Source organism: Equus caballus, chromosome 26, assembly GCF_041296265.1.
Source record: "Equus caballus isolate H_3958 breed thoroughbred chromosome 26, TB-T2T, whole genome shotgun sequence".
NCBI classification, from domain to species: Eukaryota; Metazoa; Chordata; class Mammalia; order Perissodactyla; family Equidae; genus Equus; species Equus caballus.
The window spans coordinates 39,816,247-39,830,926 of record NC_091709.1 but is presented as its reverse complement, the minus strand read 5'-3'; the positions used below and the strand labels follow the sequence as shown (position 1 = coordinate 39,830,926).

General features: G+C 49.1%; 1 protein-coding gene across 4 annotated transcripts in view; it reads left to right on the top strand.

Annotated features, from left to right (window-relative positions):
• CLDN14 (claudin 14) overlaps positions 1 to 14,680 on the top strand; it is a 62,168-nt gene that overhangs the window by 32,483 nt on the left and 15,005 nt on the right. The window contains exon 3 of one of the 4 annotated variants that reach the window (XR_011432912.1): positions 4,786 to 4,912. The exons of 1 other annotated variant lie outside the window; for it this stretch is intronic. The gene's annotated coding sequence lies outside the window, so the exon portion shown is untranslated. Of the gene's footprint in view, positions 1 to 4,785; positions 4,913 to 13,541; positions 14,189 to 14,680 lie in introns of those variants that run through there. 2 more of the 4 variants (XM_070252284.1, XM_001495856.4) reach the window with 2 other exon arrangements.

The following is a 14,680-nucleotide window of genomic DNA, read 5'->3' as shown; positions in this document are numbered from 1 at the left end:
GTCAGTGCAACACCAGCGAACTGGAGAGGTAGCGAGTAACTCGGGGATGGAGGGGTTCCACCACACGGTTGCTCTCAGGTGCTAGAAACAAAGGATATCGGAGTGGCTCATAGTGCTTGGGAAAGACCATGGGGAATCCCATTCAACGGAATGAGCATGAACTGAGACCTACTGTGTGCCAGCACAGCGCCCGGTGGACAGTAGCTGCACTGTGAGGAGGATGATGGGCAGGCTGGAAGGGAGCAGGAGAGCAGTCTGACTGGGGCATGGCGGGCTGAGGGCAGAGAGGGGCAGGGGCTGGGAGGTGGGGCAGGTGGGAACCACTTGCATAATAGGATGATCCAGGCTATGGGGTGGGGAGAGGTGTTGGAAATTCAGGTAGAGGAGTTTAGACTTGATTAAATAGGCAAAGGACAAATGGATTTCTTAGTAGAAGCATAATATTAAAAGAAGGGTTTCTTCTGGATCAGAAGAGAAAACTGCTAGGACAGGCACAGTCAGAGAGGAGATGAGCTGCCAGGCTAGGGTCTTCCATGATGAATTCCATGGAATTCCATGGCTTGAGTTCCAAGGATTTCAGTGTCAGTGGAGAATGCGGGTATACTGGGTTGAATAGTGTCCCCCTCCCCAAATTCATGTCCTTCCTGGAACCTCAGAATGTGCCCTTATTTGGAAATAGAGCCATTGCAGATGTAATTAGTAGAGTTAAGATGAGTTCATACCGGAGTAAGGTGGACCCTTCATCCAGTATGACTGGTGTCCTTATAAGAAGAGGAGAAAAGACACATAGACACCGAGCGATGATGACAGAGGCAGAGATTGGGGTGATGTGTCTGCAGCCCGAGGAATGCCAAGGATTGTGGGCAACCACCAGAAGCTAGGAGACAGGCATGGACAGATTCTCCCTGTGAACCCGCAAGAAGGAACCAACCTTGCCAACACCTAGATTTTGGATGTCCTGCCTCCTAGTCTGTGGGAGAAGGAAGAAAAGAAGATGAGGCCAGGTCTCTAGGGAGTGAAGGATGGCAGGGCAATGACAAAGAGTCCACTGCGGGGGCGGGGGGGGGGGGGGCGTGGCACGGAGCCAAGGGAGCCCAGGAGGCATCAGCTCTCCGTCCAACAGTGTCCAGAAGACAGAGTGAAGTCCTCGGAGGAGGAACCTGGTAGACACAGCAGCTCCCCCACTCTGCACTCCCTGCACATCTTCTGATCCCCTCATCCACATATTTATTTCCTAAACAGGTATCACAGTAGCCACATGCTTAGTAAAGGTTTCTGAGCCTCCTCCGGAAATTAAAGGATTTTTCTGGTTATTAAATTCATACCAAATGATTGTTAAGTGGGCCTCGTTTTTCCATTTAGGTATTGGGTTGTTTCAAAGAGAAAACACAATGCTCCCATTTTCCTCACTAAATTATAGCCCTGGACTTCCCCTATAAATTCAAAATTGGAGAAAGCTGAAGGCAGAATGGCCCCATTCACACAAAAACTCTAAAGGCTAGTTTCCCATGAGTTGAGCGGTTCATTGGCCCCGAAACCCATGTGTATTATGTCGCTTACTTCTCAAGGCTTACCATCATTGATACCATGTCTCTCTCCCCCTCCCTCAATGAAATTTGCTAAAAGAAACCACACGAAGGTGGTCCTTCTGTAGTATCAGGGCAACTCATGTGCACTGAGACTGTGCAAATTGGAAAAAAGGTGCCTCACCCAGGAGGATGGATTGCAAAAAGACATACCTGTATGGGTGGCCAAGGGAGCCGCTTAGAAGAAATGGAAATGGCCCCACGGGCAGGTAACAAGGCATTGCCGGCCAAGACCCAGTTGGATTTCAGCCCCTACGAGACCCACATTTGCCTCCGGACAGACACAGCAAGCCGGGTCCCAATTCAGAACCAAAGCTCCTTTGAGCATCCCTTAAGTGGAGCTGAAGGACTCTGCTAAGGGCTGCTCCTGCGTTCCTGTAGACTGCTTGTATGCATATGTCTTTTCCTGGATGGAAGAGAAGAAAGCTTTGCTGTCAGTCTCCGTTTTCACCTACCCATCACCTAACACAGTCCTCGGTCGCAGCATCCTCTCACAGTATGTTTGTTGAACTTGAAGGCCCGTGTCCAATTTGAGACTTGAAATCCCTCCTTTTATTCAACCAACCTGTCACCATGCAAGTATTTTTCCCATCGGCTGTTCTACTGGTCTTTAATAGCTACATCCAGACAACGGATGTAAAATAAAATTCCGTGTAGAGGGAAAGGTCAACTTTTAATCCTCCAGCACTGGAGAAAAGGCATTGTTATTATTTATTTTTTTCTTCTCTCCCCACTCACACTTCTTTGGGCTCACAGAAGCATCCCCTCCCTGTCAACAACGTCACTCTGTGCCGTCACCACGAGGGGCTGAAACTGAAGATTGACCACCATGGAGAACCATCACTTCCATCCATTTCCTTCCATACAACCTTGAAAGCAGCAAAGGAAATTAAACCACAGCCCTCGTGAGGCCTCCCGGCCATCGCTCCCCTGGAATAACATCCTACCACTGGCAGCTGATCCGGGGCACGGCTCGTAACTCAGCCCTTGCAGGTGTCTCGAGGCGGTTGGGACCCCGGTGGGGGCAGTTAAGGTGACAGATGTGACCTGCAAGGGGGAACAATGTCTCAGTTACATGGCGATGAAATAAGGAGTGATTTCTCAGCCTCGTTCTGGCTTTCCTCGGCTTAGGTCAGGCCTTTCAGATGATTTGTGCGAAACTTTTGAAGTTCGGTATTTTCACAGCTCGAGCTGGGCCTGCTTGAGTTTGCTGAAAGATAAGAGTTATTGGCGATATGAAACATCGATTTGAAGAGGAGAGAAAAGAAAACAGACTCGGAGCCGCTTCCTGTTGGAAAGCAAAGAAAACCTGTGTTCTCCCTGCCATCTTTTCCTTCCTTCCCCACTGGGTGGGAGGGAGCCCTGTGTGCACTGTGAGCCTTTGCTATTAGGGCTCCATGTCAGATGATTTAAACTGGGAAGGGGGAGCAAGGGGTGCTCTGTGGACGTGTCCCGTGACCTCTTGGGCCCTGAATTCCCCACCTGGTTCTAAATCTGGAGGAATTTTGCCCCCAGGAAAAAGGCTTCTAAATCCTCTTAGACTGAGCGCGGTCCTTCAGAAACGTTGATTTCTGTAACGCAGTGTATTTTAGCTTCCTAGGACTGCTGTAACAAAGTACCACAAATTGGATGATTTAAAACAACTGAAATTTATTCTTTCACAGTTCTGGAGGCTAAAAGTCTGAAATGAAGTTGTCACAGGGTCCTGCTCTCTCTGAAGGTTCTAGGGAAGAATCCTTCCTGCCTCTTCCAGCTTCCAGTCCTTGCCAGCACTCCTCGGCATCCTGTGGCTTGTGGCAGCATCACTCCCATCTCTGCCTCTGTCTTCACATGGTCTTCCCTCTGTGTCTCCTCTCAGTGACTGTGTCTAAGGACACCAGTCATGTTGGATTGGGACCCACCCATCTGACCTCATTTTACCTTAGTTATCTCTTTAAATACAGTCACATTCTGAGGTCCTGGGGTTAGGGCTTCAACATAGGAATTTTGGGTGGGATGCAGTTCAGCCCATAGCAATCATCCTTCTTCTTTTTTTTTTTTTGAGGAAGATTAGCCCTGAGCTAACATCTGCTGCCAATCCTCCTCTTTTTGCTGAAGAAGACTGGCCCTGAGCTAACATCTGTGCCCATCTTCCTCTACTTTATATGTAGGACGCCTGCCACAGCATGCCTTGCTGAGTGGTGCCATGTCCACACCCGGGATCCGAACCAGTGAACCCCGGGCTGCAGAAGCAGAACATGCAAACTTAACCTCTGCACCACCGTGCCAGCCCCATAGCAATCATCCTTCTATGCCACAGTGGTGAGGACTCAGATTCATGTCCACCACTCAGGTGTGCCAAGGCCACAAAGCTTCTCTAGTTCTCTACCTTGTGAGCCCCTCTCCCACAGTAGCAGAGGGGACTTTAATTTGTCATTAATATTATCTCCGCCCTCTCTGGTTGAAACAATCACCTTTGATGGAACAGGCTCCATTAGGAAAATATTTATCGGCAGAGTTCAACTCTTATCAGAGCTGTTTCTCTCTGCCCACCCTTATATCCAAGATGGCAGCCAGTGCACTGGGAAGTTCATGGTCCTTATGGAGGAGGGGACAGGTCTGCTGGCCTTCTCCAGTCCCTGCCCTGGCCTCTTCTGCCAGGAAGCTGTGCTGGTCCTGGTGAGCGTGCCTACTGGCAGTCACTCAGGGATGTGTGGGCTGGGTATGCCTTTTGGGCACCCAACTGATGTCCCTGCTAAAGACAAGGGACTGAGGGCATAGGCTTGGGGGCTTTCAACGTGCAACCAAGCCAATGTGGAGACCCCCCAAGGTCTGATGGTATGCCCACTCCATCCCTGGCCAAGGTGGGCTCCTTGCAGCCATTGGCTCCCAGCCAGACTCCTGGCTGCATGCTGGTGCTTCTGGGACATGTGAGGGTCTCTAGGTCCCCTCTGTGCTGCAGAGGAGATGAAGGCACTCCAGATTCCTGACTTGAGATCATCCATCCCACTTTCCTGCAACCACACTGTGCTCCCCAACACCCAAGCACCCCCACGTTGGGAAATGGTAGTCTCCTCCAAGGATTCCAAACAGGGAGCAGAAGAAAACCCCATTTGCTTTGGGCTCCCCCCAGAACATTCGATGTGGGGGAGATTGGGGCAAATGTATGTGACGACTGGCTTCCCCTTCCTCAGCATTCCTTTTCGTCCTTATCCACCAGGTCTGGAAGAATTGCGCTTCCCCCATTCCTCATGGCAGAAACTTGCGTGTGATGTCCTGAGTTTTCTGGATTATAAGAACCTCAGAGAGCAAATCTCCAGGGCTGAATCTTTATACGGTAATACAAGCTAAAGGAATTTTGAAAATTCTCTCTCGCCAATGCTTGGCTTTCAAGAACACTGTCTTTCTGAAAATATAACAATCTATATTGGATAAAAGAAGCCAAAACCTAGTTTTTCTTGCTCTTTCTCCTCCATGCCTCGCCTCCTGGGGCAGCCAGAAGGGCAGCCCTCTCTAATCACATATCCCCAACTCAGCTGGGACTTTTAGGGGGACCTGCCTCTCTGTGGAGCTGACCTGAGACCAAGAGTTTGGGACACAGGCCCCTTCTCAGAGCCTCTTACCAGCTGCTCACTCCAGGGCTGCCCTCTTTCTTCCTTGAGCCCAGGAGAGTCTCCATGTCTCCCCAGGTGGCAGGAAAGCAAACCAAAAAACTGGCTCCACAAGGATTCTTTCAAGATCAGTTTTGTCCTTCTCCTGGACTTCAACTCCTAACTTTATTAAAGGCCAAGAATTTGACCAAGTCCTTGCTCTAATATGCCCCATCTCTCCCAGCCTAAACAGCTCCCAGCCAGAAAGGGGGCTGTATGAGTTTCCGGCGGCTGCCATAATAAATCCTCACAAACCAGGAGGCCAGAGGTCCAAAATCAAGGTGTCATCAGGGCCATGTTCCCTGATGGCTCCGGAGGCTGTAGGGGAGGATCCTTCCTTGCTTCTTCCAGCCTCCAGTAGCTCCTGGTGCTCCTTGGCTGGTGGCTGCATCACCCCCATCATGGCCTTGTCTTCACATGACCTTCTTTCCTGTGTTTCTCCTCTTTTCCAAAAGGACACCAGCCGTTAGATTTAGGGCCACCCTAATCTACTAGGACCTCAATTTCATTACATCTACAAAGACCTTTTTTCCAAATAAGGTCACATTCTGAGGTTCCAGGTGGACATGAGTTGTGGGGGAGACACTATTCAACCTACTGCAGGGGCTCATGGGTTAATGCTCCGTCATAATGTTCTTACTCCCATAGTAATGGGTGCTCCGAAGACAGTGGTGCCTGCTCCTCCTCACCCATCCTCCCCACATTTACCATATTTATTTGAAAGCTCTATGTGTTTTCATATAGCCTTACACATACCTTCGGAAGTCGGCAGCTCCTGCCGACAGCAGCCTGCAGCCTTTGCTCCGGGCTCACCCACACTCTGCCTTTCCGAAACAGCCCTCCCCCGTCCCTGATCTTTTATGACCATTTACTTATTTGTTTATACCCCTTCTTATTCCAAAAAGGATTTCAGGCAGATGCCTTTTATTACTGGGCTAAATGAACACAGCAAAATCCTGTAGCAGATACAGTCTTCTCCGCAAACGTAAATTTCCATGAAACCAACATGAAAAAACCCAAAAGCACTTGGAAATGAAAATGATCGTGTTAAGCTTGACATTGGGCTCCCTTTCATAGTTTCGTTGACTCGCTGAAACAGATTCCATTCCTTGCGTTCTGCTTTCGCAAGCTTTGTGTGTTCCTCCTTGTTCTCTGGTTAACCTCTTTATGGGCGCTGCCTCTGGATGAGAAGAGAGACTCCAGATTGTTAGGAGCTGAAGATAGTGATAAAAGTGCCTTGTTTTAGGCCACGAACCTTAGAAAGGTGGTTGTGAGTGAAGTTCTTTAGGACATCTGGGGAACCCTAGTTCATGGACCAGAAATGTACCCTGCGGTCCATGTGACCCTAACTGGTTTGCTCAGGGGAGCCACTGACCAATGTTTTGCAAAAATGGAGAAGGGCATGCAGCCGCCTGATTTAACGATGGAAAGGAAGGTCTTTTTCGGGCTCGAAGTTATTCTCCTTTTTACCTTATTGACAGAGAATTAGAAAGCTTTGGCTTTGCTGCTGCCAAAAGTCATTTCAAGAAAAAATGTGTATGTGGGTGTGTGTGTATGCACGTGTGCATGTGTCCATGTGCACACACGTGTGCATGCGTGTGTATGAAGGGGAGGGAGGCAGAAAGCAGAGGTGGAGGGGAGAGCACAAACCAGCATCGCTCCACGCGTATCAAATTGAATCTTCAGCGTTTCCCTCGCCCTTTGGAAAACGGCCTGAAGGTGTCTGAGCATGTCTCATCCAACTGCTGTCTGATCTGGGCCATCCGAGCTATTTTGAAGGTATTTCAAGCTAGAACCCAGCAAAGTTATCCTGGGCCCTCAGCTGCAGTGGACAGAAACCAGGATTGGAAGTGGAGAAAAGACCTTTCAGAAAGTTGTGCTTGTGGGGCTGGCCCCGTGGCCGAGTGGTTAAGTTCGTGCGCTCGTTGGTTCGAATCCTGGGCGCGGATATGGCGCTGCTCGTCAGACCACGCTGAGGCAGCGTCCCACATGCCACAACTAGAAGGACCCACAACGAAGAATATACAACTATGTACTGGGGGGCTTTGGGGAGAAAAAGGAAAAAATAAAATCTTTTAAAAAGAAAAAAAAGAAAGTTGCGCTTGAGACCCACAGTTCATCCAGTGAATCCGGAGTGCTCAGTGCCTATTTGCGGATCTCCACCCTCAACCCACTTGCTCATAACAAGCGCCCTTTCTGACAGCTGGAGGGAGGCTTGGCCACTCTGGGCCAGCAGCCTGTGGAGGAAAGAACTTGGGGCTTGGACAGGAGGCCCAGGGCAAGCTGTGAGGACTGGACAAGATGCCTGCTCATGATAACAGCTGCCTCACAGAGTCATCCCTAAGAATAAACAACAGTCAACGTAGACGCACTTAGTAAATTACAGGGCGTGAGGCACCCAAGGTGTGACATTTGGCGTCAGTAGACCTTCTACGTGTTGAGGGGATCGCGATCAGGAGGAGCCCAGATGGGTTAGGCTTTTGTCCAGAACAGCAGGTGGATGAGCTGGCAGTCTTCTCCCGCCCCACCTGACGCTGTGCTGCCCACCAGGTCCTGCAACAGGCTACGCGGCTGCCTCTTTGTGTGATAGCCGGGCCTGCCCACACCAGGCCGAGTGGCCTTCCCCAGGATCTGGACTTGGCACTTGGCTTTCAGAATTAGCTAGAACAGAGACAGGAGGAAAGCTTTATTTGGATTAGTATCTGAGGAAATTTATTCCAATGGAACTCCTTACACATAAACTAATAGACAGGTACAAGACCACACTGGATGGGCTGGCCCAACTCAGAGTGCCTAATATCAGATCAGTATGTTCTCTCTTTATATATACGTGTGTGTGTGTGTATCGCGGTAAAATACACAGAACATAAAACTTACCATTTTAACCATTTTTAAGTGTACAGCTCATTGCACTAAGTACATTCACACTGTTATGCAACCATCACCGCCATCCATCTCCACAACTTTTTCATCATCCCAAACTGTGTCTATGTCCCCATTAAATACTAACTCTCCATCCCACTTCCCCCAGCCCCTGGTGACCACCATTCTATTTTCTGTCTCTGAATCTGACTACTCGAGTCATCTTATATAAGTAGATCATATAATATTTGACTCTTGTGACTGCTTATTTCACTTAGCGTAATGCCTTCAAGGTTCATCCATGTTGTAGCATGTGTCAGAATGTCATTCCTTTTTGAGGCTGAGTAATATTCCATTGCATGGATAGCCCACATTTTGCTTATCCATTTATGGTTCAATGGATATTTGGGTTGTTTCCACGTTTTGGCTATGGTGAAAAATGCTGCTATGAACATGGGTGTTCAAAAATGTGTTTGAGTCCCCACTTTCAATTCTTTTGATCTCTTTATATTTTAAGACATAATTTTTTGGCTGTCACTTATCAGATGATCCCTGGGCACCTTGGTTGGGAAGTTACTGGTATCCATCTCATCCAAAGGTTAACTCTTCCTGTGTCCAGAATACAAAAGGGCAGTCAGCAAATACAGGATCATGTCAAAACGGCTGTTGCTGAGATTGTTGTCAGCTAAATTATGGGCACCAGATAAATAAAAGTGAGGTCATATTTCACAAATGTGTTGTTTGAATTTCAGAAACTTCTCATTTAAACCAACTGACCAGCATTAGCCTGCATATTTATGCACTGACAGCACCAAAGGAGCCCAAGCTGAGCTAAGACATACCTAGCCCTGGAGAATGAAAACATAAACAGGAACCTATTTAATTCATGTCCCCACTGGTCTCCTCTATTAAACACCTTTGCCATCAGTTAACCTGTCTATTCTCTATTTGGAAATATCCTTGCTAAGCAAAATTCTATCTGACTCTCTAAGCAGACTATGAAGCGCTATTAACCTTAGTTATTTGGGAAGGATCATTGCAAGAAACAGGCAAATATTATAATTCATAGTCGATGGGAAATGAGGGGTTCTCCCACAGTAGGCTGAGTGGTTTCTGGACAGTTACTTGGTTTGCCTTTATTGTCACTCTGTTGTCACTTATCTCAGGATGAGAGGGTATCCCAAGGCGGCCAAAGGGGCAGCTTCAGAAAACAAAACAAAGCATCAGATTAGGAAGGCATCTTGCTTTTGCTTTGTATTCGGAAATGAACTTGACTGCTGCGGTTACTGTGTAGCATCCTTCACTCTACGGATTTAACTTGCATTCAAGTATCATTGTTGACAGATGAGATTTTCCCGGTCCTAATGAAAATCACAGCCTCATGCCACACAATAGAAATAGTAATAAGTAACTAGTGAGCCACTAATTGTTATGGGTTGAATTCTGTCGCCCCAAAAGATATGTTCAAGTCCTAAGCCTGGTACCTGTAAATGTGACCTTATTTGGAAATAGGATCTTCGCGGATGGAATCAAGTTAAGATGAGGTCATGGGGGAGGAGGGGCTAATCCAATATGACTGGGGTCCTCATAAGAGGAAAATGCCACGTGAAGAGAGAGGCACACAGGGATGAGGCCATGTGACAACAGAGGCAGAGACTGGAGTGAGGCAGCTGCAAGACAAGGACACCAAGGGTTGACGGCCACCACCACAGGCTGGAGGAGGCCAGGAAGGATTCTCCAGAGGGAGCACAGCCCTGCCAACACCTTGATTTTGGACTTCTGGCCTCTGGAGACAATAACTTTCTGTTCTCTTAAGCCACCTGGTTTGTGGTACGTTGTTACAGCAGACCCAGGAAGCTGATACGCTGGCCAAGCTTTAAGGCTATTTACTTAGTGAAAAGTAGTAATCCTCTAAGTCTGATTTTGCAATTCATTCTTCATCTCAGAAATGATGATCCTAAACCCCCAAATATGGGGCTTTCCAATCCAAAACCTAATGGACATTCATATATAAACGATCAGATTCTCTCCTTCTTCCTACCTCACTTATCTTTGGGGCCGTTCCATGGTATTTTCCTAAAGAAAGTATCTTTTTCCCAAAACAGCCCAGGGCCCCAATTCTAAATCCTCAGACTGTGTCCGGGCAAGGGTGGTCTGGCTTGCCCCCACCTTCCTCCACCCTGGTGGGTCAGCAACTTCTGAGCCCTCCTCAGTGAAGAGACGAGACCGCCCATCCTGCAATGGATATGTCCCCCTCAGCCGGTTGCAGGGCGACAATGGCTCTGAGGTTGGTTGGTTGGTTGGTTGGTGCAATTGGGCTGCTCCTGGCTTCTTGTCCCACCTAAGCCAACAGCAGGCAGGGAAGGAGTCTTCTCCATCAAGATGGTCCCTCCCCAGTTAACGCCGTCATCAATGCCAGGACCCTGAAAGGTCCCAAATCCCCAAACCAGCACCTTAGCAATGTGGCACCCACAACAACTCTCTCCAGAAAGGAGTGACGAAAACTCTCCTTCAGTGATCCCTGTGACGGACAAGGCACCATCCATCAACTCCTTCAACCAGACCCTTACCAAACCCTGAGCCCCCTATTGCTTTAACCAAAATGGGGGCTCCCTTTCCAAGGATGACCCATGCTCCCTAGTTGCCGTGAGCAGAGAAGAATCCCCTTCTCCTTCACTGTCTGGCTCCAAAGATGCTCAGAAGGGACAGCTGCCTTGAGCTCTGCTCTCTGGACCTGACGTGACCTCTAGACCTCCCTGGACACTGACACTGGGACCCCAGACAAAGGGTCAGGCACACTTCAAGGCCCAGCCAGCAGTTCCTGGGAAGATGGCTCCATGGTTTGAAAGTGAGTGATGTGTCTCTGCTCACGGCGAAGCCCAAGGGCTATGAAATGCAAAGCTCGTACAGGACTCAGCTCCTTCCATGGGTCCTCTGATCCCTGCTGAGATGGAGGCAGACCTGAATCAGAAACGATTCCGCCTGTCAGCACGGGCCGGTAGCTGATGCTGAGCTGTGAGGGCTGCAGCAGGGTCCAGGCAGAGCCTGCAGCAGGCAGCTCATTTCAGAGATGTGATATCCACAGTGATATGAGCCCAGACACTGAGGCCAATCTGCCTGGGTTCAAATCCTGCCTCCACCACTTAGCATGACCTGGAGCAGGTTATTTAACTTCTCAGAGCCTCCGTTTCCCATCCCTAAATGGAGCTAATAGCAGTACCTAAAGCAAAGGGTTGTTTTAAGGAGTAAATATATGTAATGTGCTGAAAACAACAACTAGCACACGAGTGCTATGCTGGTGTTCAGCCCCATTGCTGTTACCGTTATTATTAATACGAGGAATCCACGAGTCAGACCTCTGCAAAGTTAACATGAAACTTTGAATAAACTGAGCAAGGTCAGGTTTTACAATGGCTTTCACCCCAGCAAGAAAGACAGAGCCCGCTAATTGCAGGCTCTAGTTGCTTGTGTGTCGCTCAAATCAAGAGACCCAAAACAGTAACCCAAAACCACAGGCCCGCTGCAAACATTACCTCCCTTTCATTCATTCATTCAACAAACTTTTACTGACTTCCTAATGTGCATCAGACCCTAGCCTGGCTCTAGGAGGAATCAAAAAACGAATCAAGCTTCAAAGACCAGTTGAGATCAGAATAAAGGTGATCTATTCATCCATCATCTATCCATCCATCCATCTATCTGTGCATCCGTCCATCCATCTAATCTGAAATATCTACTGGCTTCCATCACATCCATAAGGACAGAGGTTGCTGTAACTCAATGGAATGATTTTGGGGTGTTAGGAAAATCCTTACAACCCTCCTTCCCCAAATCCTCTTTTACCTCCTGATTGGTGTTTGAAATTTCACTATTAACTCTTTATCCCTTAGACTTAAAAATACCTCCTGGGAGGGATAAAATGTTAAGCCATTATGAGTCATTTACACCTGAGAGTTTAAAAAAAGATCCAGTGGCAGGTGGGAGGAACGAGGATGAGCGTCCTTGGTGGGAGAGAAGGGCTGGAGCCCCAGCCTGACCTGTCTGCTAATTGTCCTGGTGCGGCTGGCTCTGTGCACCCGCGACCCCCACACTGAGAGGGCAGGGCAGTATCTCTCTTGCTCACACATGCTGGAGGTCAATAAATATTTGATGAGTGAAAAGTGAATCGATATCTTTATACTGAGACTGAGTCACACAGTGTCCCTGTGACTTTGCTCTCTGGCCCAGGAAAGTCTCTTTTGTCCATCAGGAGCCACCGGCCAGGGCCATGGGCTTGGGAACTTTCCCACTTCAGCCCATAACAGGAATGAATTGTTCCAGCGAAAATCAAGATGAATAAAGGCTTAACGAAAGTCTACAAAACATAACATTATGCCCACTTCATGCATTGTTAAATGTAGTATTCCTAAAAGTATCGTAATATTTTAAGACAATCTGGGGTTTGCATTTTCTCTGTCTGCAGGGTTTCCCAAGAACACACAATGAGTGCCAAGAATTAAAGGCAGTTGTAAATTAAATGTATTACTTGTAGCCAAATCACTCCAAAGGCAAAATTACAAAAATTCCCCCAAAAAATCCCAGCATAAAATTATAGGTAGCATGGGCACATTTTACTACATATGATATTTACTAAATAGAAAAGGATCTAGATGTAGGAATGACCCTGAACTAAAGAAGATTTTGTTTATGACGGTCACTTCCAGAGAAGAAACAAACAAACAAAACAGCTTTTTGGATTTGGATTGTGGATCAATCCTCCATCACTAATACTTAACAGACACTCTGAATTCCTGCCCCGGGTTCCCAGCACTGTCCCAGGACACTCCCCTCCTCTGCCGTCACCATCCCATTGCCAAGGACACAGGCACAGGCTCTGGTTCACGCCCAGGGCCATTTGCCCACACGAGTTCCTGTGCTGGGCCTTTTTTAAAGCACCAACCAAAGCCACCCGGATGGACGAGCGCACAAGTCTGAGTCCCTGCCCTTGGAGAATCTCCATGGAATCCATGAGGAAGGCACAGGCACACGTGGCAAGTCAAACTATGGTTCTCAGCGATGCTGAGTCCCAGAAAGGCCGGCAGCACACCTGAAGGGGCTGGAGGCCTCCCCAGCAAGGCCCAGTTCCCTGGGCCACCTTCAGGCACTGTCCGAACTTTCAGAAGAACTATCCCCAGCCTGTGGGACTCTCAAGCATTCTTCTCACATGTCCCAAGAAAGCCATTTCCTTCACCACGTCTCCTGTCTCCAACTAGTAACAAATTGCCCCTCGTTCCACCCGTGCTCCATGACCCACCCAGCTCCCCACTCTACCCACAGAAATCACTAAACTGCCCATATCTGCACTTGTAACCCCCCCCCCCAAAAAAACAAAAACCAAAAAACAGTTGCATGTTGATCGAAATTCCCTGGCATGCATCCAGAGCCCACAGCAGCCTACAGGTTGAGAAACTCTGAGTTGCCCAATATGATAAAAGTCCAAAGCAGTATGGGGACAACGGCCAGGTGACGGGCTCAGAGGAGGACGAGAGGTCAGGGCAGCAGGAGGGGATCCGCCGGGGGTCTTTAGCCATCGGCAGGAATCGGACCGTTCGCTGGGGAGCCGTGAGCAAGAACGTAGAGGACTGGGTGCGCACAGCCAATCGCCCGGTGCAGAGAGCGAGGGCAGGTGGGCCGCGCTGGACTGTGCACGGCCGTCAACGCCGGGCTGGGCGGTCAAGGTTTTATCTTGCCAGCCCCTGAGAGTCACCAGAGGGTGTTTTAGGGAGGCGGTGACTATGCTCAGATGTATCAGGCATTTTTCCAAAGTGCAGATATGACATTTCTGGTTGGTCCTGAATGTCTGCCTTGGCCCAGCTGCCTCCTGTCGTCCACGGGGCAGTTAACCATCCAACCAAATGACACATGTGCCCACACAGGCCCTTCTCAAAGAACACAGTAATTGTCTAGACACTTTCCTTCAGTTACCCTGGCCTTGAAGCTTCCAGTCGGTGGAAGCGGGAAGACAGGAGGGCAGCATCGTCCCTGCAGAGTCCTTTTTTCACACAGGCCAGTGCCCAGCCGGGTTCCAGAGCAGCCCCACAAGGGGCTCAGGAGACGGATGGGCCTCTGCACGTGAGTTTGGGGTGAGGCTATGAGTTGGGAGGGTTTGGGGTTGACAGTCGTTTGTGTTGGGGCTGTGAGGCCCCCGCCGGTCGGGTCTGTGGGCAGGTGAGAGTTCTCTAGACGAGGTGGTCATAACCCCTTTGCAGAAAGGCGGCTGCAACTGGGCCTGGGGGTCCTGTGGGACCCAAGCAGCCGGGTGTGAGGGAGCCGGGCTCCTAATGAGCCAGGAAGGACAAGAATCCGGTTCCTGAGTGTTTGGGCAAAACTCTTTCATCGCTGGCCAGGCCTGGGTCTGGGAGCAAGGACTGAACCTGTCGAGTGTTGGGAGAGAGCGTCAGCTTGGGGGGCCTGTTGTCACTGCCCTCTGTGTGCCGTGAATGTTCAGAGTTTCCAGACTTGGGAGCCCCCCGGCTCCCCACCAATGCACACAGACATCGGCAGGGGAGAAGGGGAGGGCAAGTTAGAGATCTCTCTTAATAAGGGTAAGAAATGGTCCTGAAG